This window comes from Malaclemys terrapin, chromosome 9 (assembly GCF_027887155.1).
Source record: "Malaclemys terrapin pileata isolate rMalTer1 chromosome 9, rMalTer1.hap1, whole genome shotgun sequence".
In the NCBI taxonomy this organism is placed as follows: Eukaryota; Metazoa; Chordata; order Testudines; family Emydidae; genus Malaclemys; species Malaclemys terrapin.
In genome coordinates this window covers 44,941,977-44,966,046 of record NC_071513.1, presented here as the reverse complement: position 1 = coordinate 44,966,046, position 24,070 = coordinate 44,941,977, and the positions used below count along the sequence as shown (strand labels likewise).

Sequence of the window (24,070 nt, the reverse complement as noted above, 5' to 3'; positions counted from 1 at the left end):
CAGCCCTCAACATCGTTCACGATCCAGATGAGTGGAGACTGTTCATTGATTCATCGAAGACGAGTCTTAAAGCTGTTTTACTGCATAATGGCAATGTTTTGCCATCAATTCCAGTTGGTCATGCAGTCCATATGAAGGAAACCTATGACAACATGAAACAACTTTTGAGGTGCAAAAACTATGACCAACGTCAGTGGCAGCTTTGTGGCGATTTGAAGGTTGTTGCTCTCTTGCTTGGTCTGCAGACTGGATACACAAAGTACTGCTGTTTTCTCTGCAAATGGGATAGTCGTGCAAGAGATTCCCACTACATCAAGAAAGATTGGCCACTCCGACAGACATTGGAGCCTGGGAGGAAAAGTGTTCAACATCCACCACTTGTTGAATCAAGGAAGATTTTGTTACCACCCTTACACATCAAGCTGGGTCTGATGAAGAACTTTGTCAAGGCCATTGACAAAACACAAGCAGCTTTCAAGTACCTCTGTGGAAAATTTCCAAGGTTAAGTGAAGCTAAGATAAAGGAAGGTGTCTTTGTTGGTCCTCAGATTCGTGAACTTCTTTGAGATGATGCATTTGACCATGCACTACGTGGCAAGGAAAAGATGGCATGGAAAGCCTTCCAGTTAGTGGCAATAAATTTTCTCGGAAACAACAAGGCAGACAACAACAGGTTGTTGGTGGAAAACCTCCTCAAGGCATACAAAAGCGTTGGTTGCAACATGTCACTAAAGATACATTTTTTGCACTCTCATCTAGATTTTTTTCCACCGAACTGCGGAGCAGTGAGCGACGAGCATGGCGAGCGATTTCACCAGGACATTGCAACAATGGAGAAACGCTATCAGGGCAAATGGAGCCCATCAATGCTTGCAAACTATTTCTGGACAGTGACAAGAGATGAACCATTTAATGAATACAAGAGACAAGCCAAGAAGCGCCGAGTAGACAATAGGACTAAACTATGTACATAATAGTTTTTTACCTTTTGTTTCATAATACATTTTATTTATATAACCCTTTTGCTGATTTTTAAAGTGTTACATAAACAGGACAGGTGAAATATTATCACGTAAAGCAACCATAAACACCGTACAAATAAGCGATGGCCACATTAACACCACCCTATACCGAAAACCCACCGACCGCTACGCCTACCTTCATGCCTCCAGCTTCCACCCCGGTCACACCACACGATCCATCGTCTACAGCCAAGCACTGAGGTACAATCGCATCTGCTCCAACCCCTCAGACAGAGACCAACACCTACAAGATCTTCACCAAGCATTCTCAAAACTACGATACCAACACAAGGAAATAAAGAAACAAATCAACAGAGCCAGACGTGTACCCAGAAGCCTCCTGCTACAAGACAGGCCCAGAAGAGAAACCAACAGAACTCCACTGGCCATCACCTACAGTCCTCATCTTAAACCTCTCCAACGCATCATCAGTGATCTACAACCCATCCTGGACAATGATCCCTCACTTTCACAGACCTTGGGAGGCAGGCCAGTCCTCGCCCACAGACAACCTGCCAACCTTAAGCATATTCTCACCAGCAACCACGCACTGCACCATAACAACTCTAACTCAGGAACCAACCCATGCAACAAACCTCGATGCCAACTCTGCCCACATATCTACACCAGCAACACCATCACTGGACCTAACCAGATCAGCTACAACATCACCGGCTCATTCACCTGCACGTCCACCAATGTTATATATGCCATCATATGCCAGCAATGCCCCTCTGCTATGTACATTGGCCAAACTGGACAGTCACTACGCAAGAGGATAAATGGACACAAGTCAGATATCAGGAATGGCAATATACAAAAACCTGTAGGAGAACACTTCAACCTCCCTGGCCACACAATAGCAGATGTAAAGGTAGCCATCTTACAACAAAAAAACTTCAGGACCAGACTCCAAAGAGAAACTGCTGAGCTCCAGTTCATTTGCAAATTTGACACTATCAGATCAGGATTAAACAAAGACTGTGAATGGCTATCCAACTACAGAAACAGTTTCTCCTCCCTTGGTGTTCACACCTCAACTGCTAGCAGAGCACCTCACCCTCCCTGATTGAACTAACCTCGTTATCTCCACACTGATATATACCTGCCTCTGGAGATTTCCATTACTTGCATCTGAAGAAGTGAGGTTCTTACCCACGAAAGCTTATGCTCCCAGTACTTCTGTTAGTCTCAAAGGTGCCACAGGACCCTCTGTTGCTTTTTACAGATTCAGACTAACACGGCTACCCCTCTGATACATAAACACATGAAAAGACCTAGGTTTACAATTTATGATTCAAACTCTACTATCTACACAATATACATAGACATAAAATGTAAAAACTTAAATATCTTAGAAACAGTAGCCAATCAGTTGTTTTAATTGTCATATTTGAATTCGGCACATCAAAATACATAATAAATAGCACATTTTATCTCTGAAGCAGACGACTTCTCAAAAATTGTAGACCAGTGTTACAAGATTCTGTTTTCTGTTGTTTATAACTTTTGCAAAAGGTAACTGTTTGGGCTGAAATTTTCTGTCTGCCTCAGGTTGTTTGTTATTTTTAAATTTCACCCAGAAAGATTGGGCAGTTTCTGAGAACAGGGGAAGGGGAGGTGGAATCCCATAGTTTTGCCAATGTGCAAAAATTCTGGTGACCTTTCCTTTCAGCAGTTCTAGTGCCTCCATGCTATGAAGCAGGCACTTGAAATTTAGCAGGGTGGTGGCCTTTGTGTCAGTGATGTACCGTTTGCTGTCCCCATGAAAATTTGGCCAAGTTACAAGTTTTTGAATAATTGCAGTTTGCATGTGCTCAATAGAGACTTGAAGTCTCTGAAGATTCTGACCTCACGGAGTGTGCTCCATCTTCTCATGGTTCCTACTTGGGGACCAGAATGTCCATGTGCCACCCCCAAAGAGCAATTGAGCATGCTCCAGCCCAGGGCTATAGAGGTGATGCTGGACATTCCCCTGTAATGGCTAGTCCCAGCTGTTTTGGGGCTGGAGTTGGGCCAGGCAACCTTGCCTGTAACCTTTAGATCCACTAAAAGAACAGGAGTACTTGTGGCACCTTAGAGACTAACGAATTTATTAGAGCATAAGCTTTCGTGGGCTACAGCCCACTTCTTCGGATGCCTATAGAATGGAACATACATTGAGGATATATATATATATATATATATATATATATATATACACACACACACACACATACAGAGAGCATGAACAGGTGGGAGTTGTCTTACCAACTCTGAGAGGCCAATTAAGTAAGAGGGAAAAAAACTTTAGAAGTGATAATCAAGATAGCCCATTACAGACAGTTTGATAAGAAATGTGAGAATACTTACAAGGGGAGATAGATTCAATGTTTGTAATGGCTCAGCCATTCCCAGTCCTTATTCAATCCTAAATTGATTGTATCTAGTTTGCATATCAATTCCAGCTCAGCAGTCTCTCGTTGGAGTCTGGTTTTGAAGCTTTTCTGTTGTAAAATAGCCATCTGCAGGTCTGTCATTGAATGACCAGAAAGGTTAAAGTGTTCTCCCACTGGTTTTTGAGTATTATGATTCCTGATGTCAGATTTGTGTCCATTAATTCTTTTGCGTAGAGACTGTCCAGTTTGGCCAATGTACATGGCAGAGGGGCATTGCTGGCACATGATCCACTGCCATTCCTAGTCTCCACTACCCCATCCTACACCCCAGCTCTGGGTTCCTTGTCCAATCTCAGTCCCAGTCTCCCCTCTTCATTACTCCACCGGGTCTGGGTCTTCCCCCTCTGCACATGAGGAGGGCTGTTTCCTCCTCTTTGTTGCCTGGGGGCTATCAGGGGAGTGCTGAGGGCACTGGAGAGACAGCCTCCCTGCCCTCAGGTCCTGTTGCTGGTGTCAGAGCAGTCCACAGCAGTTAGGAGGAGCAATCCTGCTCAGCCCCTGCAGCCCCAGGATGTAACATGCTCAGTTGGTCTGGGTGGGATGGTGCACACACAGTCCTGTCACATAGAGGAGCTGTGTGATGCCAGAGCATGCTCTGTGCAGATGGGATCATTGGAGAGTTTAGCAGCCAAAGTCTGGCAAGTCTCTACTGAGTATGTGCAAACTGAGATTTTTCAAAGGCTCATAACTTGGCCAGGTTGGGGTGATTTTTTCACGAGAACAGCAAAAGGCATATCACTGACACTAGGGTGACTTTTCCTCTGCCAGATTTCAAGTCCTTGCTTCAAATTATAAGAGCACTAGAGCTTTTCAGTGAAATGATTTGTAAGACTATTTTTAATGTAAGGAAACTAGTGATGTTTTCCTTAGTCTCGCTCTTGCAATTGGCTGAACCATTTTGCTGAAACCTTCCAAAAAGATTCAGCATGAAGCAGATGCTCCATATGGGAAATTTCAGCCCGGATGGTTCAGGTTCGGCAAAGTTGTTATCAACTGCAAACAGGGTTTTGCAATTGGAAGTGTCGGGCAGTGTTAACTATTGGAGGCTCTGCTTGTTTGCAATACCCTTATCTTTGGAGTTGAAATTGCTTTAGGACTTGCACTAATGCCCACTCCACCCTGTTTTCAGAGAGCTATAACTCTCTGAAAAATCCTGCTTTCATGCTGAAATTTCTCAGGCTTGTTCTTAGCCCAAGGTTAAGATGAACAAAATTGGAAGAGTGCAGGGGAAAACACATTTCCTTTTTTAAGTCAAGTTTTTCCAGCTTCCCCAAAGATCTTTCTTTTTCTGCCAGGGCCAGTGTTGCTGCAAGCACCAGATTTTGTGTCTTTCAGATGACTAGTTGGGAGGTGTAATGTGGGGAGCAGCTGCCTGGAGGTATCCAGGAGAAAAGCTGCTGGTTTCAGCGCAACAGCAAAGGGCAGCTGCCTGTTAGCACTGCAGTGTTTGGATGTGCCAACTGGGACAAGGTCATGGTTACAGTGAAATCAACGGGGACCTATTAGATAACTAAAGGCAATCCTGGTTTATTAGGACACCTGGTCACTCTCCTTAAACTGTCCAAACCCATTCACCTTCAGGCTGAGACCAAGATTGGAAAAATTCAGGCCACGAGGAATTTCTGAGCCACTAAGCTGGGCAGGTGGGAGGCAGGAATTGGCATTGTAACTGCTGCTGTTATGTAATGCAGGCATGCAAGGGCAATATGTGAGAGTGGAGAGAGCGATGGAAGTTCTATTTCCACCAGTTAGAGATGACCTTTCGTAACTCAAGAGTGGCAAAGCGAAACCACAAGGTCGTCCCTAAACAGTGGAAATTTCTCATGTCACACGCTCCCTTCTCATGTGTTTGGTTTGTGCTGCAGCCCCGATTATCTGACGGCCAGGGAAAGTGCCGAATAAAGTTCAGTTGATCAAGGAACACTTCGGGGCAGTTACAGATACTGAGCAGCATCACCCTGCTTTGACTAGTGGGGATGGGGTTTGAATGATGAGATTAGGGACAGCAGAGGCTGTGCTGTATGCAGTTTGCACACTCAGAGAAAGCTGTCAAATTCTGTAGCACTCACTGCTGTGTAAAATTGATGTGTTATCTAATCCACTGGTTACCATGGCATCATATGTTTTCCCTTAAGTAGTTGGTAAAGCTGGTTGCAAAACATGCCCAATGTTATCTGAGCCTGGCTGTTTTAATTGGCTAAAAGTTGATCCGTGCTTCGTGCTGGATGAATTAGTGGAGCTAGTGTTTGGTGGTCATCATTTTAGCTCCTACGAGTGTGCCCCGAATCACGAGATAGGATGGGAGCCTGCCCTGAGGAGCTCACAGTCTTGATGGATTTGACAGAGAGGTGGCTATAACATACACCAGGCCTGGTGGACTCTGGCAACAGTTGCTCTGCCACGTGATCACTTGGGTTAGGTGTGCATTCGCTTTAGTGAGTCAAATGTTGTTTGGAGTTTTTTAAAGAGTGAATGCACTGATTTTCATAGGCGATGCAGTAGAAATGGAGATGCAGCTTGAGGTGGTGGGGACAGTTACAGCACAGGCCATGTCAGAAAGTGCTTGGGCACCATGCTGTGAGAAGCTAACAATGGCAGAGGATTGGGTGTGCTTAGATTAAGAAAGGGCTGGTGGGTGTATCATCTGTGACAGTTGCAGTGGGGCTTTTCTGGGTGGAATTTTCTTTAGCTGCTGAGCCGAGGGAAATAAGCTAGCTTAGAGAGTGCTCTGTGTCCAGTGGATCTAATGCTTAGCAGCGATGTCTGGCATATCTGGTTATTTCTTCTGCTTAATTTCTAGATTTTTGTTTTGTTTGTTCATTTCTAGTGCAAAAATAGTGACTGGGAGGGGAGAGAAAGGGGAAGGCGCTTCCTTTTTGATCAAATCTGCCCAATGGACTAAATCTTTCCATGGTGTAATCCACTAAAGTCAATGCAGTTACTGCAGGGCTGAGTTTATGGCTGTATATATGTATCTCTAGATCTGTCTCTGTTTTTAAATATTTCACTGTGGCTCAATATAAGCAACGTGGGCAGCCAAAATCATCTGTGTCTTGGGCAGATGCTTGGTGTGTTTTATCTGCTTATGAGAGAAACTCGAGAGTTTGGTTTCCTTTGACAAGACTTGCAAACTGTCCTGCCAACAAAGCATTATTAAATGGAATGAACTGGATGTGAGAGGGGAGGAAAAATGAAGCATTATTCAGGCTTCATCTCTGTCCTTAATTTCCCTTGTTGTACGCAGGTGCTGTAGCTGCCTGATTAGTATGTAAATTCCTGCTAGGCCCCCAAAGAGAGCATCGTATGGTCAAAAATACCCAGGAGGCAACACGCGAGAAGGAAAGAACCTGAGCATTAAACCCCATGTGAAATGAGCTCTCGGTGGAAATCATTTTTAGGTGGGCCCATTGCCTGTTTGATTCTGCTTTTAAATATGCAGATATGTAAGTCCCTTCAAGGTTGTTTGCACATAAATGCCAAACAATAAATGAAATTGTATCGTCTTGCACCCCACCCTAGTTCAGTCTGGATGAGTCCGGATTAGCTTGCGCAGTAAGCTTTATGTGAAGGAGCACTGTGATTTTGACAGCAAGGCCCAGGACGTGTGGCAGGTACTTCTCAGGAACCCAGCCCCTGCTCTCCATGTGTCACCATCCAGCAAGGCCACAGCATGCTTGAGTTTGTTCTCTTGCTTGACTTTGCAAGTGCATAGTGCCCTACCTCACTGTGATCTGGAACAAGATTACCCGCTCTGAAATCCAGCATGCAGTGTAGACAGTGTTATACTCCCTCTGCTTGCTGGCCTGTGCACATTCCGTTTTCAGCAACTAAGCTCCTGGCCTAAGAGGTGGTCTGTCTGCGTTTCCCAAATGATTGTGTCTTTTTCAGAGGAGTGGAGGAGGATCATGCTTTTGCCAGGGCCGGCTCCAGGGTTTTGGCCGCCCCAAGCAGCCAAAACAAACAAACAAACAAAAAAAGCCGCGATCGCGATCTGCGGCGGCAATTCGGCGGGAGGTCCTTCACTCCCAGGCGGAGTGAGGGACCGTCCGCCAAATTGCCGCTGAATACCTGGACCTGCTGCCCCTTTCCGGAGCGGCCGCCCCAAGCACCTGCTTGAGAAGCTGGTGCCTGGAGCCGGCCCTGGCTTTTGCTTATCCTCAGCCCATATTAAATCCAGGCCCATAAGGCTTTGAAGTTGGACTGTCCCCAGTTACATGAAGGCCCCTACCATACCATGCACCCTGCTCTGGAGATATACCAGTCATTTACTTCCTAGTCGCCTCTGTATTTGGTTGGCTGTGCAAGCTAAGAATTTCGTAGAGAGAATGCTGCTACACTTGCAAGGCTCATGTAATAATATAACATGGCCACTGTGTATTTGCCAAGCCTGCAATAGGTTCAGTTTTCCTCCTGTGCACTCCTGATGCCCGCCCCGTTCAGCACATCTGACAGGTAGGTGCGTGTGTTACCTTCTGCGTTGTCTCTGTGTGATGCTGCACGGTGCTGTGACCTTCTAGAATGATGTGTCCCTGTACTGCTGTCTCCCAGTGCCCCAGGCAATGGGTATTGGTGCCAAAATGAGGTGTGATTGAACTCAACATTGGCAAGAGTATTTCCAGTTCAGGCTCGGCCACTGGACAAGCCTGCTTAGAGTCTGAGATAGCCATTCTGGTCTGCAGTGGGAATGACACATCAGTCCTTTACTTTAACACTGCAGCCTCATTGTAAGAGTGAACTGCTGATGAGAGGTTAGCCTCCCAATGGGCAGGAGTGTATTTTATGTTTAATCATCCCCATTTGTCATAGTCTTACTTTGCGCAGTGCTAACTCGAAACCAGATTTCGAAAGCAGCCTCGGGGCCTCTTTCAGCTGCTGAAAAACCAGGAGCCACAAACCCCCCAGTTTGAATGTGGCTTTTCATTGGAACGAGTGAGTTTTCTGGTCACTGGCTTTCTCCCCTTAGGTGCAGAGCAGAAGGCAAAGTTTGATAAAGAGAGGCTTTCTGTTTTCAGATCAAAAACCAAGTGGCATTTAGAGAACTTAATAAGCAAAAGCGTTTTCTGGTAACCACTCAAAACAAGTCTCTTTTCATGTCTTCAGGTTATCAAAAGGAAAAGCACTTGGCTTTATTTCCTTCAAATAAGCTACTCAATAGAGCGATTTAAATCTAAAGCAAACAAGACTGCAAGGGCTGAATACAGTCAGAGGATCCAAGAATATCCAAGCCATCTTCTGGGTGTTCAAGCATGTGCTTAATCATTAGCTGTGTTTGCAGCACTCCACTCTATTCCCCCTCAAGCATCCTGCTGCAGTTGTTTTCTGCTTCACTCGAGCTCTGTTCTCTCAGCCTTTTATGTTCAGATGGCCCATAAAGCAAGCCAGAGTCCAGCCTTCCTCATGGACTCCGAGGCAGTGTGAATCCAGGGCCTAATTCTACTCTCCTTCCTACTGGGTAAATGGAGAGTAACTCAGTGATATCACACCAGCGTCAGACTGAGGCCAGCGAGGGGCGATTCAGGCCTGTAGGACCCAATCCTGGCTGGCGAATCTCCTGTTGGCGTCAGTGGAAGAGAAACTAGTGAGGACAGTGGGACTGGGCCTCAAGGGACCATCATGCTGGCTAATTAATTGGAATGCAAATGCCCTTTCTGTCCTGAAAGGAAACTGCCCCCATCCTCCCCAGCCCTGCGGTGCAGAGCATGCCAGAGTGAACCACGCTCATCATTGCCTTGAGCACAGAGCGAAAACACATTCTCTTAAAAACCCTTTTGTTTCTAATTGGCATGTTGAGCTGAGGCCTGGAGGCTGCCACCTTGCAGAAGAATTCAGAGTAGCAGCCCTGCAAAAAGAACAGGAGTACTTGTGGCACCTTAGAGACTAACAAATTTATTAGAGCATAAGCTTTCGTGGACTACAGCCCACTTCTTCGGATGCATATAGTGATAATCAAGCTAGCCCAGTACAGACAGGTTGGTACATTGGCCAAACCGGACAGTCTCTACGCAAAAGAATTAATGGACACAAATCTGACATCAGGAATCATAATACTCAAAAACCAGTGGGAGAACACTTTAACCTGTCTGATCATTCAGTGACAGACCTGCGGGTGGCTATATTACAACAGAAAAACTTCAAAAACAGACTCCAACGAGAGACTGCTGAGCTGGAATTGATATGCAAACTAGACACAATCAACAAAGGATTGAATAAGGACTGGGAATGGCTGAGCCATTACAAACATTGAATCTATCTCCCCTTGTAAGTATTCTCACACTTCTTATCAACCTGTCTGTACTGGGCTAGCTTGATTATCACTTCAAAAGTTTTTTTTCCTCTTACTTAATTGGCCTCTCAGAGTTGGTAAGACAACTCCCACCTGTTCATGCTCTCTGTATGTGTGTATATATATCTCCTCAATATATGTTCCATTCTATATGCATCCGAAGAAGTGGGCTGTAGTCCACGAAAGCTTATGCTCTAATAAATTTGTTAGTCTCTAAGGTGCCACAAGTACTGTTCTTCTTGCAGAAGAAGGTGCCCTTTTGGTCCATTACAGCAGGGGGAGGGGGGAAATGGAGGACAGGAATGGCCATGTGACCTGGCTGTGCTCCTGCCCTCCTGTTGCTTTCATAGTCAGCAGGGGATCCTTCATATTCTGACAGTGTTTCCCATGGCTAGCTGGCATCTGGGGCCCGTTGCAACCTGGTGCCCCGATTGCATTGGCAGGGGAAGCTGGGCAGAGGTGGCCTCAGATACTGTGTCCTGCGCAGCACGGTGACACACCGCAGCCCTGTCTGCTGCTTTGGAAAGGTGGTTCAGGTGCTCCCGCTAGAGACTGCTGCCAAACACACCAACAAGCTCACAGGGGAGGGGCAACAGCCTCCACCCCAGCAGCCATGGGGTATCTTGGGCACACAAGTGAGGCTCCAGTCTTAGTGCTTACAAGAAGTGGAAAATTGGACAAATGACCAGGGAGGAGTATAAAAATATTGCTCAGGCATGCAGGAGTGAAACCAGGAAGGCCAAATCACACTTGGAGTTGCAGCTAGCAAGAGATGTTAAGAGTAACAAGAAGGGTTCCTTCAGGTATGTTAGCAACAAGAAGAAAGTCAAGGAAAGTGTGTGCCCCTTACTGAATGAGGGGAGGCAACCTAGTGACCGAGGATGTGGAAAAAGCTAATATACTCAATGACTTTTTTGCCTCTGTCTTCACGAACAAGGTCAGCTCCCAGACTGCTGCACTGGGCAGCACAGTATGGGGAGAAGGTGACCAGCCCTCTGTGGAGAAAGAAGTGGTTCGGAACTATTTAGAAAAACTGGACGAGCACAAGTCCATGGGGCCAGATGCGCTGCATCCGAGGGTGCTAAAGGAGTTGGCGGATGTGATTGCAGAGCCATTGGCCATTATTTTTGAAAACTCATGGCGATCAGGGGAGGTCCCGGATGACTGGAAAAAGGCTAATGTAGTGGCCATCTTTAAAAAAGGGAAGGAGGAGGATCCGGGGAACTACAGGCCAGTCAGCCTCACCTCAGTCCCTGGAAAAATCATGGAGCGGGTCCTCAAGGAATCAATTCCGAAGCACTTAGAGGAGAGGAAAGTGATCAGGAACAGTCAGCATGGATTCAACAAGGGCAAGTCATGCCTGACTAACCTAATTGCCTTCTATGAGGAGATAACTGGCTCTGTGGATGAGGGGAAAGCAATGGATGTGTTATTCCTTGCCTTTAGCAAAGCTTTTGGTATGGTCTCCCACAGTATTCTTGCCAGCAAGTTAAAGAAGTATGGGCTGGATGAATGGACTATAAGGTGGATAGAAAGCTGGCTAGATTGTCGGGCTGACGGGTAGTGATCAACGGCTCCATGTCTAGTTGGCAGCTGGTTTCAAGCGGAGTGCCCCCAGGGTTGGTCCCGGGGCCGGTTTTGTTCAATATCTTCATTAATGATCTGGAGGATGGCGTGGACTGCACTCTCAGCAAGTTTGCAGATGACACTAAACTGGGAGGAGTGGTAGATACGCTGGAGGGTAGGGATAGGATAAAGAGGGACCTAGACAAATTAGAGGATTGGGCCAAAAGAAACCTGATGAGGTTCAACAAGGACAAGTGCAGAGTCCTGCACTTAGGATGGAAGAAGAATCCCATTCACGGTTACAGACTAGGGACCGAGTGGCTAGGCAGCAGTTCTGCAGAAAAGGACCTAGGGTTTACAGTGGACGAGAAGCTGGATATGAGTCAACAGTGTGCCCTTGTTGCTAGGAAGGCTAACAGCATTTTGGGCTGTATAATTAGGGGCATTGCTAGCAGATCAAGAGACGTGATCATTCCCCTCTATTCAACATTGGTGAGGCCTCACCTGGAGTACTGTGTCCAATTTTGGGCCCCACGCTACAAGAAGGATGTGGAAAAATTGGAAAGAGTCCAGCGGAGGGCAACAAAAATGATTAGGGGGCTGGAGCACATGACTTATGAGGAGAGGCTGAGGGAACTGGGATTGTTTAGTCTGCAGAAGAGAAGAATGAGGGGGGATTTGATAGCTGCTTTCAACTACCTGAAAGGGGGTTCCAAAGAGGATGGATCTAGACTGTTTTCAGTGGTACCAGATGACAGAACAAGGAGTAATGGTCTCAAGTTGCAGTGGGGAAGGTTTAGGTTGGCTATTAGGAAAAAACGTTTTCACTAGGAGGGTGGTGAAGCATTGGAATGGATTACCTAGGGAGGTGGTGGAATCTCCTTCCTTAGAGGTTTTTAAGGTCAGGCTTGACAAAGCCCTGGCTGGGATGATTTAGTTGGGATTAGGTCCTGCTTTCAGCAGGGGGTTGGACTAGATGACCTCCTGAGGTCCCTTCCAACCCTGATATTCTATGATTCTATTATACTGGGCTTCTGTGGGCATGGGTTGGGAAAGAAATTCCCTCCCCCAGCCCCATGTCTGTTGCTCCTGTAGAGAAGCAATCGGGATTGGGTCCAACACAGGCTGGAAACTGGCTGAGGGAAAGAGCGCCAAAGTGACTTACTAGCCCAAATCCCACTGAAAGTCACTGACCATTGAAACCCCCCTGCCTCTTTCCCGGGGACTCGCACGGGTCTAGAACCATACACATGGCATGGCTCTTCAGCAAAATGGCTGCCCCCAGCATGAGGCCCCCAATGGCCAACTAGAGTGTTAAAAAGATACACTTGTGTGCGTGTTGGGGGAACCCGTTTCTTTTCATCTTGTGAACTTTCACAAGGTTGGACTAAGAAAATGGCATCCGTTTCCCCTTAATGTCCGTCCCCCCCACCCCCTCAGCAACGCTGCGATGGGTGATATTCAGATTCCTGGTTTGACGGAGCTCAGCATTCGCCCCTCTCAGTGACCTGGAGCCGTGGCTCAGTCCAGACTGTCTCCTGCCTGGAGTGGTGCCTCCTTGCTGTGAGACAACGAGAGGGGTGAATGCCCTCCATGGGCACTTGTTGACATCACTATACAGCTCAGTTTAGATGTGTCCACTTTTGGATGACTGTGTCCGGGGGGTGTTGGGGAGAGGCTGGCCCCATTACAGCCCTGAAATGGGAACTGGAAAGTTCCTTGGCAATGAATAAATCCGTTCCTCTGACTCCTGTTACAAAGTGACCTTGCTGGTGTTGTATGTGCGCTCCAGGCAGAGCACTATTGTACATTAGTTTCAAAACACATCATGTCATTATCTACTTCATTACAGCTTCCCAGATTAACAGAGCGGCCACACCAGAGTCTGGGGAGAGAGAGCCCAAATACACCCAGGCCCTCAACTCCAGCTAGAGCTGTGTGAATAAATCATTGAGTGCGAAGCAGCAGCATCAGGGCTGAGTTAGCTGGAGGGGGTTTTCTGGCTAAGAGCGCTCATATGGTGCACCGCTGGCGATTCACTGCCTGTTTGCAGTCACTGCTAACAAGGCCAGCAGAGCAAGACAACAACCTAAGCCAGGGGTGCATACTGGAGTGTATTTTGCTGTTTTCCCTCACCGACGCCGATGCCAGCACTGCCAACAAACAGTGGCAGGGTTTATGGGATGGCTTTGAAAAGTTGATACTGATGTTTTGTGACAATCTGGCTATTTATATCAGTACAATTAGCCACGTTATTAATATTATCAAGCTGCCACGGTGCTAATTATATGTCTGCTTAACACTGACTATCAGTGCTGTTTAAAATGCAATGTAATTTTGCTTGACATTATCCCTACCATTAATGTTATTTGTTGTATGCTAGGGAAAATAATTTGATGCCTCTAATCACTGTGTTGCCAGTTATGCAAACCATCCCCGTTTGTAGAAGCTTTTGCGGTTGATGCCACCAAGTGGTGTAACTTTTCTAGTGATGTTTCCCTGGGACATTCTGAGCTTCCCCTAAGCACTTTGTCCAGCTGACCTTTTCAGAGAGATGCTGTTAGTAGAGTCTTGAAAACCACATCTTCTGGAGAAATCCTACAACTAATGAGAATTAAGCAATGTTCCTTGACCAGCACTAAATATCATTTTTCTTACTAGGTCTTTAGGAAGGCTACTCATTTTTGAAGAGGCGCACAGCTGAGCCATGGCGGCCCCAAATTTGACCAACTGTCCCATAACAAAATGTCCCTTTAGGTAGATAAAATGTGCTGTATCTTATGGCATTGATCTGTAGTGTTCAGAGATCATCATCCCCTGTTGAATGTAGCTAACTCTGGGGTGGAAGGTGGCAACTATATGTTGGGTTTGGGATCTGGAGGAGCTGTAGGAGCTAAACTGAGTAAATACACTTTTAACTTGAACAAGTGAACCCTTAGTTGCATTTCAATGTATATTCACGTCACTTTATTCATAGACAACACTCATTTGTAAACGATACCAGGCTAATCACTAAAGACCTGCATGTTTAGAGTTTGGCTCCTAAATCTGTGTTTCAGGACTTAGATCAGTGACTTGATTTTCAGATTCCCCTCAAATCCCATTGCAGTCAGTGGGAGCTACAGGTGCTCAGCACCTTGAAAATTAGGCCTCTTATGTTTTGGTGCCTCAATATGGATGTAAGAGCCAAATTGTAGACCTTGAAGCTTTAAAAGTGTTGACTAAGTGCCTAATTTTCAAAAGCACTGAGCATCCAAAGCTCCAATTGGCCCTGGCTAAAATTTTCAAAAGTGCATAAGTGATTTAGGAATCCAGGTCTCAACTTAGGTTCCTAAGTCACTCAGGCATGTTTTAAATGTTCCCACTTAACTTTTCTACATGCGGACTTTGTTGGCCACTTATAGAACTCTGTGACTGGTGTATTCCTGCTGTAGCAGGCTACCCTGGCTGCTGACTGGAAGCCGATGTGCTCTGGGGCTCCAGGCTATGTTCAGCAGAGGCTGTCTCATCCCACTCCTTGCCCTAGTGGATTGCTCTCTATTACTGGTTCGTTGTCCACCCTGGTTTAAATGTATGCAGTGATGGAGCTTCCACCACTTCCGTTAGGAAGCCATGCCCCAGTCCACCTCCCTGGCTAGAACTGAGGTATTCAGCTGAACTTTTCTGTTTCTTCACGTCATCCTATTACTCTGGTATTTAAAGTTTCTTACCCACATGATTGAAGAGTGTGTGTATAATCAAAGAGCCTGCCAGGCAGTGTCATGAGAGAGACCAGACCAGCCAGCATTGACGATCAGACTGTGATTGTCTGCAGAAGGAGGGCTTGAGATGTGAAAAGCAATTCTGGCTATTGATGCTCTAGATATTTTTGTGCACCATCCTCCCCTCCCCTCCATATTAGTGAATATCCTGGCTGTGCCATGGAGTACTGGCTGAGCCAGACCCTTTACACTAGTGTAAGAGAATCTCTGTGAATGGGTTTATTCTGTTGCCTGCATCGACAAGGTGAGGTGGTCAAAAATATTAAAAGGTGCCAATAGTCACGGATAAAAGGCAGCAACTGAGCACTACAGTGTGGTTCCCCCCGCCCACCGCCAGACAATGGGTTTTAAATAGAGAGAGCCCTCAGATACAGGGGGAAAGGGAGAGAAATGTTTGTTGGTACCTTTTTACATCTCTTGGAGTCCCTTCTGGTGACTTGGTGTTCTCCCTTCCTCTGGTGGAGGGGCGGGGGTGTGTGTGTGTGTGTGTGTGTGTTTTCCTGCTGCTGAGACATCAGGACTCTCCAGTAAAGCCTGTGTGGGAGATCGAGGGTGGAGTGAGGAAATGCAAAAGGAGCTGTTTTTCCACTAAATATCTAAGAGAAAAACCTCTAGCTATGTGAGTTGCTGGAAACCCAGCTGGCACGTTGTTTGATTGCCAACCCTCACTGATGGGTTTAGGGGAGGTGCTCTGCCAGTCTGGCTAGTGGGGCTCCCTGTTAGAGCAAAGAAACTTCAAAGCAGGCAGCTCCAGCCTCAAAGCCATCCCTTAGTAAGAGAGTCTAGCAGGGAGATAAGGAAACCTGTAGAGAGCTGCGTACTGATCATAGAATAGAATATCAGGGTTGGAAGGGACCTCAGGAGGTCATCTAGTCCAACCACCTGCTCGAAGCAGGACAAAAAGAAAAATTAAAGGTTATCAAGTCCAGCCCCCTGCCTTCACTGGCAGGATCAAGAACTGATTTTTGCTCCAGATCCCTAACTGGCCCCCTCAAAGATTGAACTCATGACCCTGGGTTTAGCAGGCCAATGCTCAAACCACTGAGCTATCCCTCCCCTTGATGAAGTGCTGCTCACGTGAGGGTCTGGGCCAGGAACAGTCAGATCAGACTAGTAAATATTAGAGCAGCAGGAGCTTTGGCAGGGAGCTTAACCTTCCTGCTTCAGGGTGTGATCTAACCTGGAACGACTGAGGTCAGGAGGAAACTTCCCTGCGGCAGGTTATCCCGTCACTACTTGTTGCAGGGCTCCTTTCTCTGTGGGCTGGCTGCTCTTGGGACAGCACACTGAATGAGATGGGCCACTGGTCCAATCCAGCCTGGCGCCTCCTGCGTACCAGAGAGAAGCCTTATGTTGTGCCTTTAAGGTTGCCAAACTTGGTGTCCTGGGGGTAGCAATGTCCAAAGTTGAGAGCGCTCTGCCATTAGTGCTGGGCATGGTGTGCGTCCCAAAACCAACAGGCAGGGCAATCCAGCAGATCCCATCTGCTCCAGGATAGAGGGAAGAGGTCTCGTCTGGTAGTCTCTTAGGCGAGGCTTAGGGGGCTGTGATCAATGTGCTGCACCTGGAAACAAACCAGCAGAGCCCTGGTCTAATATGCGCATGGTGACACGTCCCACTAGGGAGATGAGCGGCTTGAGCAGGAGGAGATTGGTGTCTCCTCCCCATCACCACCTTCTTGTGAGTCTTCTGAAGTCTGCAGGAGGGAACAGACCACCAGGCTTTTCTGCTGGGATGGGGAGGTCTAAGGCATGGGTCTGCATCACATGTAGTGTGGCTATTGTAGGGCTGAATGGCTTCCTCTTTTTGCATCCCAGAGGACCAGTGGTGGATTACCCACTGGGCCAACAGGGCCCATGCCCAGGGGCCCTGGCCAATTGGAGGGCCCCAGAAAAATGGGCATCCTCATGCCCGACCCCGATCCCTGGCAGGAGGGGCGGACGGGGGAAGCCCCTGCACCCCGACCGCATTTCCCCGGCAGTAGCGCAGGTGGGGGGGGGGGGGGAAACTTGCTCTGGCCCAGGGCTCCACAAAGGTTTATTTTGCCTCTGCAGAGGAGGCGTTCAGCACAATAACCTGGTGCATGCTGACAGAGGTGGTCACTTAGTGCAGCTCCAGCCTGCTTGTGTTGGCGTCGCCCTGGTTCCCTACAGCCCCACCCCTTTGGCTGAGTTGTATGGAATGTAGGGCACAGTTACTAGATAGGGGTTTATCTCACCATCCTTGGAGTGCAAGGTGCCTTGTCCAGCTGAAGGCGGCTCAGCAGTGACTGAAGCAGGAGGCTGCTCCAAGCCTGGGGTGCAGCGGGGAAAAGACGAGGATTTTTTAAAAAAATGAAAGATTTGCATTTTTAAAATGTAATTTAAAATACATTCTTTAGAAAATGTTCAAAAATCACATTTGAAATTCTGACAACCTACATCAAGGCCTAAACTAGCCATAGTCTATTAAAATCACTGAAATAAAACAATGCTTCATCTGTGAGCCTTCCTCCGATTTTAATGAGTTAGAGGGTGCTGTCTTTTTAATTACATAGAGAATCAGGGAGAAAACATCTTCCCTGGTTTGGGCAACTCAGGCTTTATAAGTACACCTCTACACCCATATAACGCTGTCCTCAGGAGCCAAAAAAATCTTACCGCATTATAGGTGAAACCACGTTATATCGAACTTTCTTTGATCCTCCGGAGCGCGCAGCCCTGCCCCTCCAGAGCACGGCTTTATTGCGTTATATCTGAATTCATGTAATATCGGGTCGTGTTATATCAGGGTAGAGGTGTATGTCACAATGTCATGTGACTCATTAAGTATCTCTGTTATTGTCACTCATCACAATGGAGTGAATTCTGGTATTTGCATTTTTTCAAATGTGTTTTCAGTTTCTGTGCGGCAGAAAAGCTGATGCAGAGAGAATATTTTCTTGTAAAGAGTTCAAGAAGCAGGAAAGCTTATTTTCCTCTCCTAGTCTATGAATAAAGAGCCAGGTGGGAGATGAGATCTGCTAATTTAAAACACTTGAAGGACATGGGCCAGATTGTCAAAGGTATTTAGTCACCTAAAGATGCAGCTAGGTGCCAGGTGGGGTTTTCAAAAGCACCTAAACAGATTAGGCACCTAACTGTGACCTTAGGCTCCCCTGTATTCAGACCCCACACACTTCTGCAATGATAGTTGTACAAACTATGTCTTGTGAGGTATCATCTGAAAATTAATAACACACTGGTCAATAATATCTTTGTGGAATATATGTCACACTGCTGCATGTGGAGTTATGGATGTAATCTGATATATTTTAAAGTCTGTATTGAACAAAGTAGAAATTTACATGTGCAGTAAACAGAACCATCAAAGCTCACAAGGTGGTTGTGGTATTGGCATATCTGGAACATAAAGAATTGTGTATTTGCTTATGTAACCAGCATCGTCGTCAGGCAGAGACAATGAAGGTACATTTACATAAAAGCATAAAAGGTAAACAAAGCCATCAGGCTAACGGGGAGGAGGTGACGACTCAATTATCAACAGGAGATGGAGACAGCGCCTAGAGGAAGTCTTCTTGCTTCTTGCAGCAAGAAGCAATGAACTTTGAGAGATGCTTTTCAAAGGTTTACTGGACTATACAGAGAGGGGCGGTGAACCCTTGAATTATCTTTCATGTAAGATTAAAAAGGAAGCCAGCACCTCGTAGTTCTTCGGAAAGTCCTGACTGAGAGACAGTCAGCCATGCTGGACCAAGAGTAACTGGTGAGCAAAACCATCTTGAACAAAGGCTGTGCCTTGCTAGATTAAGTTTTAGATTTTTAGATGTGTTTTCACTTTTATTTGCTCGTAACCATCTTGTCCTTCAAGCTGGCATCACTAACCTATGTCTTGTAATAAACATGTTTTATTTTCATCTAAATCAGCTCAGTGCTGTGCTTGAATTGAAGTAATTGTAAATTCCAGTTAATGTGGCAGGCTGCTGGGTATTGTCTCTTTAAAGGAGCCACCAATCCTTATTATTTATCTGTGTGGTCCAGAAGAAGGCTGAACACTCCAGAGTGGGCAGTTTTGGGGAAATTCAGGACTAGGAGTGTGTTGGGGTCATTTGGTTAGTAGTAGTGAAGGCTGGTGAAGACCAGAGTGTGGCTGTGGTGTAACAAACAGGCTGCTGGAGTCAGAGTTACTAAACCAGGACCGCTTACCACACGGACCCTCAATGCATGCTTGTATGCTGGCTGAGCATGTCCAGAAAAGGGAGGTACAGTAGCAAAGCATTTTAAGGCACCAAGGGTTGCAGGGCAGGTGGTGACACAGTCTCTCAATGGTCTGGATTACACCCCAAAATGTGACACTAACTCCTATTGATGTCAACTGTATTGACTGTCAGTGGGTTTTTGGCTCCAAAATGCCTAATCCCCTTCTGAAAATGTACACGTGCAGAATATGATTAGAATAGGTGGTGTATGTCACAGTTCACTTGCCAAAACAAACACTGCAACAGAGCAAGATTTTCAGACTCCTTGCAGGGCTCCCTGCCCCTCAGATCTATCAGCCAACCCCCCTACTGGGGGCCGCAGTGGCTTGGCTGCTGCATCTCAGCCTGGGAGGGGGATGGGAAGATTCCAGCTCCAATGGACTTTCCCTATTTACTCAGGCTGCTCACTCAGGGGATATGCGAGCCAGGACATAAATAACAGCTCAGTCCAGAAACCAAGTGTGAGCTCTTCAGAGCTGGGAGTATATCTGAGAGTTTGGAAAGTGCCTGGCACACACTGGGTGCTGCCATTAATAGATAATGACGTCCAGAAAAACAGGTAAAGTGTTCGTGTATGCCCCAGAAATGGTAACTCAGCATTTGATCAGAAATGACATAATGATGGAAGCAATAAAAACACCCACTACAATAAAATAAAATCTGAGCGGCTGGGTCAATTAAACTTGTCACGGAATAACGTGGGATCCTTTTTCCTCTGCGCTCTGAAACTAGCGGGGATGCTTGGAAGCAATCCATATTTTACATACTTTTAACATGGTCCAAGAAATTTCTATAGACTGCATTGTGCTCTGGTAGTTCAATTTATAAATTCATCTTCCAAATGATAGAGCTACATTATTGTGGTCGTCCTGAATTCTTGGGCTGTTGTCAGGGCTCTGATTGTGCAATAATAAGCCTATCTGCACAGGGTCAGGCTGTACACAGCCATCCTTTCAGTCTCCAAATAATGGGTGACTTTAAGGAAGAGTCATACAGGAAGATAAATTGTATGTTTTGTTGCAAATTAATATTTTGGATTAAATTCATGCTCTGCAATATTTTTGCCCAATAAACATAAACTCTGAGGCAAAGTCATAATAGGAATGAAGTTCCCTGGGAACTTATCACTCTCCCAGTATTTATCACCAAGCTTCAAAGCCGCATCTTCCCAGCTTCTGCAGAGACCACTGTATTCTGTGCAATAATTTAAAATGCATAAGCTTTAACTTTGCTCTCATGCTAATTGTATGCTTATAATTCAAAACACCTTCCCATTGTTTAGGAGTGGATTCTGCTTCTAATTAATTTTATTCATTTCGTTTTCAATTTTTAAAAGCTCTCTTTGGATATTCCAAGCTGACCCCAGAGAGAGATGAGAAATGGATATTGCATGTATCCGTCTTGAAATATTTCATTACATTTTCATCTCTGAATTTTTCATCAGATAACCAAGTTTTGAGGTGCAACATTTAGGGACTGAATGAGACCATTAAAAGTCACTGGTAAAACCATTCTTGATCTGGTGATAATCTTGAAGGATCTTGTAATGGAGACCAGATGTTCATCCAGAGCACACACAAATCTCCAATGAATTTAACTCTTAATACTTTTCTGAATTTTCTGTGGCATGAATACCCATTGAAATTAATGTTTCATTCCCCCAACCAGAAAGAAGATTCTTATTAAGTGCCAAGGTGATTTTACCTAAACTATCAGCCAAATTCCAAATTTCTTTCCTGTCTTTCAAAATTGGGTTCTTTGGATGATATCATTAGGCTGGAGAGGCTGTCAAATATTTCCGGTATATGCTGGGATTTCATATTGCATATAGTCCACTGAATGCTTTCATACTTCCTTAGAATGCATGAGGCAGTCTCTTCAGCTTTCAAACTATTTAAAATGCTGGCAAAAACCTATATAAGCCAGTGTGGATTTATATACTTACACATTACAACTTTTGCTGAAGGAGTCACAGGGGCCAGGTGGTTGATTATGCAATCATGAAACCAAAATAAGTATACTAATATTCCTTCCTGCATCACTCTATTCTCCAATTTCAAGAGAGTAATACAAAAAAGCTTTTGACTAATGATGCTTTCTGGGTTATGAAATAATAGGCCGCCAGAAAGTTTCTATGATAGTATTTAGGCATTAAAGATGCAGATAGGCATGTAATGGAATCTTATCTGTACCTTTAGGGCACCTAAATACCTTTTAAAATTCTGGCTCTCAGTTCCTGTTACTTTCAGGGGCTGGTTCTTTGGGAGGAAGGAGCACTGATCAGATTTCTTTCATGTTGATCATTATTGGAAGTTAGGAGGCTGTACAGAAACTACTTGGCATCTTGGATGTCTTTGGAATGCACAGCAGTATCTTGGGAAGGAATCTGCATTGCAGCTGGCATACAAAATCCTATATCTCCAATCTGGGGATCTGCAGTGATGTCTTTAGGGGTGACATTAGTTTGTTCTCTTGCAACTTCCAGATAGATATCAGGGAAGATCATTAATTTGTTGTTTTTCCAGTTCAATGAAGCTGCATTTCTAGCAAATTGACAGATTTTTCTTCTTGTCTCCTCAGTGTGAAAACCTAAAGGGGGTGGTGGTGATGGTGGGGGAGACCCTTGTAAATGGTTTGCTAGATTGCTATGGTTGCATGGTTAACCACTTACAGGTCAGGGAGTTAAAATGTCATGTACAATCTTCCCACTGTCTCTTTGTGAATGTTCCTTAGGATATAATCTTTCATTGAACACCTGCCATCAAATTGGAACAAATATATAATAGATCATGTTTGGGAAATAAAACACTAATTTATTTCCAGATACAGAGAAAGTTAAACATAGGAATGCAAGAAATGCCAGACTGGATCAGACAAATGGCCCACCTAGCTCAGCATCCTGGCTTCATCAGCAGCCCCAGTACTAAATACTGGGTAAGAAATCTCAGTTATGGAATCACCTGCCCATTGGGGGGAAGTTTCTTCCTGACCTCAGGTAGTTAGCAAGTGGCCTGTGTCTTGAAGCATGGAAGTTTATATGTCTCTTAAATATTTTAATGCTATCGATGAACTTCTGTATGTAAATTAAAAATAGTTTATTATTTCCTCTTTATCTGCTTTATTTTGTTGCCTTTCAATCTCACTGACTTTCCCCTGGGTTTCGTATTATGAGGAGATAAATAGGAGCTCATAATTTACCTGCCACACATCAGCTCCCTCTGTCATGTTCCCATTTATTTATTTCTCCTCTTTAAACTAAGTGTGTCAGTCCTTTCAGTCCTGCCTCATAGTGAAGTTTCTCCTGACCCTTAAGGCCTTATCTACAAGGAAAGGTTTTTTTCCCCATATAACTTAGTGTCAATTTAAATGGATACTTACCCTGGTATAATCCCCCAGGTAGGCATTCTTATTCCAGTATCAGAATGGCCATTTTTCAGTTTAGCTTATGTCACTTGGGAAGGGTGTTAAACTAAACAAACAAACAAAAAAAGCCATTCTTGTATTGGATTAAGCGTAGCCCCATGTGGGGCTATGTCAGAATAACTATATCTGTACACCTGTATTTCTGAATCTGGTGAAACTTTCCCCTGTAGACAAAGTCTACCATTTTCAACCCTCCTCTCTGAATCCTGTCTGTTTCTGCTATTAGAGAGACAAGGTGAGTGAGATAATATCTTTTATTGGATCAGCTTCTGTTGGTTAGAGAGACAACTTTCAAGCTTCCACAGAGTTTTTCTGTGACAGAGTGACCAGAATTTAGAAAAGCATTCCAGATTAGAATATCCCACTGACTCATTATGGCACTATAATACTTTGTGATGGTTCAATTTCTTCAATGGGAGGATGGAAAGCTGGGAAATCATTCCCTGGAGAATATTTGCTTTCCAAAAATTCCTGGAAAAAGTGATTGCGATGGGGGAATGATTTCTTTAAACAAACAAAGGTAGGAGGATAGGTCCCTCAATGTCTATTAGCCAGGATGGACAGGGATGGTGTCCCTAGCCTCTGTTTGCCACAAGCTGGGAATGGGCGACACTTGATGATTATCTGTGCTGTTCATTCCCTCTGGGGCACCTGGCATTGGCTACTGTTGGAAGACAGGATACTGGGCAAGATGGACCTTTGGTCTGACCCAGTATGGCTGTTCTTCTGTTCTTCAGGCAGAAGGGAGTTCAGAAGACTCCAAAGCCAGGGGGTTCTGTAAACCAAAAAATACAAACTCAATGAGATGTATCAAAACCATGTTCTGTTAGATTAAAAAGTCTAAATTGGGGAGTAAAGCATCAAAGATGTAAGGCAACTCACACATTTCGATAATGATTCAATGGCTTTGGTAATGAAAGAAAAGCCATCTTGTCACCATCTGGGCGAAATTAATAAAATATTTAAACACTTTTCAGCAGCACTGCAGTGGCACAGCAAACTGTTATAATATCCAGAAATAGGAGTGCTATAAACAGATCAAACCCACTGGCACCAGCCTACCTCAGTAATCCTTTTACACTTCAACAGCACTGTACAAATGTCAGTTAAATAAATCACTCTCCCCATATTATAGATGGACAAACTGAGGGACAGTGAGGTGAAGGGACTCACCCAAGGAACACAGGTTAGAACCAATGCCTCCTGATCCCTTATCTAACACTGAATCAACTAGTATCACCCAAGCCAATTATGTCACCTCTATAGGCTTCAGTAAATTGTGCAGGGCAGTGCAGTAATGGCACTTCTGTATGCACCTCAGAGAGATGCCCACCCTCTTA

At 45.3% G+C, this 24,070-nt stretch overlaps 1 protein-coding gene across 5 annotated transcripts in view; it reads left to right on the top strand.

Moving 5' to 3' along the window:
• The window catches only part of MID2 (midline 2), a 432,473-nt gene that overhangs the window by 196,729 nt on the left and 211,674 nt on the right, over positions 1–24,070 (top strand). The window lies entirely within an intron of this gene.